The 2446-nt window shown below is 56.6% G+C and overlaps 1 protein-coding gene across 1 annotated transcript in view; it reads right to left on the bottom strand.

Moving 5' to 3' along the window:
- CHD6 (chromodomain helicase DNA binding protein 6) overlaps positions 1 to 2446 on the bottom strand; it is a 151832-nt gene that overhangs the window by 2010 nt on the left and 147376 nt on the right. The window lies entirely within an intron of this gene.

Genomic DNA, 2446 nt, shown 5'->3' with positions numbered 1-2446 from the left:
TCTCCCTCCTGACACAGGAAGGGTTTTAACTGAAGCCACAGAGCCGAGCTGGAGGATGGGGTTTGGGAGCAGGAAGACCTGAAGCTCTGTCCTGACCTGCAGGTCCCCAGCTGTGGGTGAGAAGGGACAAGGGTACCCAAGTCGAATCCTTAGAAGATGCCACAGGTCTCTGCTCAATGGGCGGCCATGGGCACAGGCCGGTGGGGGACACTGGTCAAACTCTCAGCAGAGGGAAAATGGACGTCGGAGGGGCTGACGAAGGGGGCAGCGATGACAGAGGAGCCAAGCAGGGCTACTGCCCCGTGTCGGGCTGTGTGCGCCCGGCTCCGTGTGCCTGCTCTTAACTCGTCATCACACCCACCCTACGAGTCGGCACTATCGTCACAGCCGTTTCACAAGGAGTTCAGAGATTCACACACATGTGAAAAATGTGCACTTGAACGTTCCCAGGTCCCTGTAAAGAATGTTATCCCTGAGGTTTTACATTTGTCCTTCAATTTCCTTAATGATATCATAGAAAAACCAAGGTGTCATAGGCAAAGAGTGCTATGATGGTCACCTTTGTGTGAGAAGAAATCCTCTTAGCCAGACTTGTCTTAGGAAAGCAGACGAGGGAGAAACCTCAGTTCAGTCCCCTTTCTTCCTCACCAACTGAGGAGGGGCGGGATGTGCCCTGGAGCGCAGCTGGGCCCCGGCCCACCTGACTGCTCCCACGCGGGACCAGCCCCCTGCGGCTGGGAGCCGGTCCGTCCTGATGGGGTGGGGCAGCCGCCCGGGTGTGGGAACGAGGCTTGGGGAGCAGTTCTGTCTGGTTTCCGTTTCTAAAGCAAGGGTCGGACGCGAGGGACGGGGCCGGGCTGAAAGAAGCGTTTCTCACCACTCTCTCTGGAGCCCATTAGTGCAGATCGCCTCCCTCTGGAGACCATGGCCTCAGGCTCCTCCTTTCAGCCCAGGGCCCGGCCACGGGGACCAGTGCTCGGACACAAGGCCTCCCAAGCCCTCCTCCCTGTTACGCAGCCACAGTCAAGGGCCAGGGAAAAGGCCCCAGATGTATCTTCTCCCTTTGTGCCCTCAAACGCCTCCATGCTCGCTCTCCCCATCACTCTCCAGTGGGAGAGCCTGTGCCGTCTCACAAGTCTGTCAGGGAGAAGAAACCCTGAGCTTGCTGAGTAAGGCCTCAGCTTCTTTTGAATAACCTGCTACCTACACAGCAGGCGTCCGGTAACACGCTTTGAGGCTACTGGGCGCTGAAGAGGTGACTTTGGGCGGCCTGTACCCTGCAGGACCTGTGGCCCTGTTGGCCCGGCCCCGCAAGTTCAAGTCACACTCCTCAGGCATCAGAATGTTCCCGCCCTCGCTGGGAACCACTGGGGCAGATCACACTGGGCTCTCAGGACAGGGAACCTGCCCAGGAGGCCAGGCTGGCCGCCTTCACCCTTTAGACAAGGGAGCAGCAGCAGGAAGGGCCTAGGGTGAGAACAGGGCTTCCTGCCCCCTGCAGAGCACGCGGCGGGCTGGCGGAGGAAGGGGGATCTACCTCCTCCTGCGGGTGGGCGCGTCACCCTGCCCCCGGCTGGCCCGTGGCTGCCCACCCGGGGCACGTGCCCCTCCCAGCAGCATGGGGACCACACACAGCGGCCAAGCCAGGCTTTGGCAGCTCTCCCTCCTGGTAATTATACCCTGGGAACAGGCCTGTTTCCTCTTCCAAGGGAGGCTGGGGGGAGGGCGAGGTGAGGGGAGACTGAGGGGCAGTCACAGGCGACGGGTCTGTTCCTCCCAATCATGGCACGCGTATGTGCCCCCCAGATCTCTCTAATCCAACACAAGGCAGCGTTTACCCCACAGCCTGTGTGTCCTGGCTCTAACACTCAAGTCCTGGGTAAAGGCAAGGGAGGAGATGGTGGCCAAAACTGCCTCGCTCCTCCCAGGAAGGTGAGTCGATTCAGCTTAACATGCCCTGAGCAGTAAGAAAACTTACCCCCAGATGCAGCAGGTGGATCCTGGTTTAAAAATTCTAAAAACAAAAGACAAAAACTAGCTTGGAAAGACACTTCTGGGAGAGCTGGGGGTATCTGAATATGAGCGAGCTACAACATGTTACTGACATGTGTGGTAGTGGTGACAGATACATGGGAAAACGTTCCCAGAAGACACACGCTAGGTGTTTATTTAGGGGTGACACGTCATCTCTGCTATCTTGGTTGGTCCTAACTTTCCTTCCAAGGAGTAAGCATCTTTTAATTTCATGGCTGCAGTCACCATCTACAGTGATTTTGGAGCCCCCAAAAATAAAGTCTGACACTGTTTCCCCATCTATTTGCCATGAAGTGATGGGACCGGATGCCATGATCTTAGTTTTCTGAATGTTGAGCTTTAAGCCAACTTTTTCACTCTCCTCTTTCACTTTCTAGAGCCTTTTTAGTTCCTCTTCACTTTCTGCCAGATG

The sequence above is a fragment of the Bison bison genome, unplaced genomic scaffold (assembly GCF_000754665.1).
Source record: "Bison bison bison isolate TAMUID 2011002044 unplaced genomic scaffold, Bison_UMD1.0 scf7180017864500, whole genome shotgun sequence".
Classification (NCBI taxonomy): Eukaryota; Metazoa; Chordata; class Mammalia; order Artiodactyla; family Bovidae; genus Bison; species Bison bison.
Note: the sequence above shows the minus strand (reverse complement) of the source record. Positions and strands in the feature narration are given on the sequence as shown.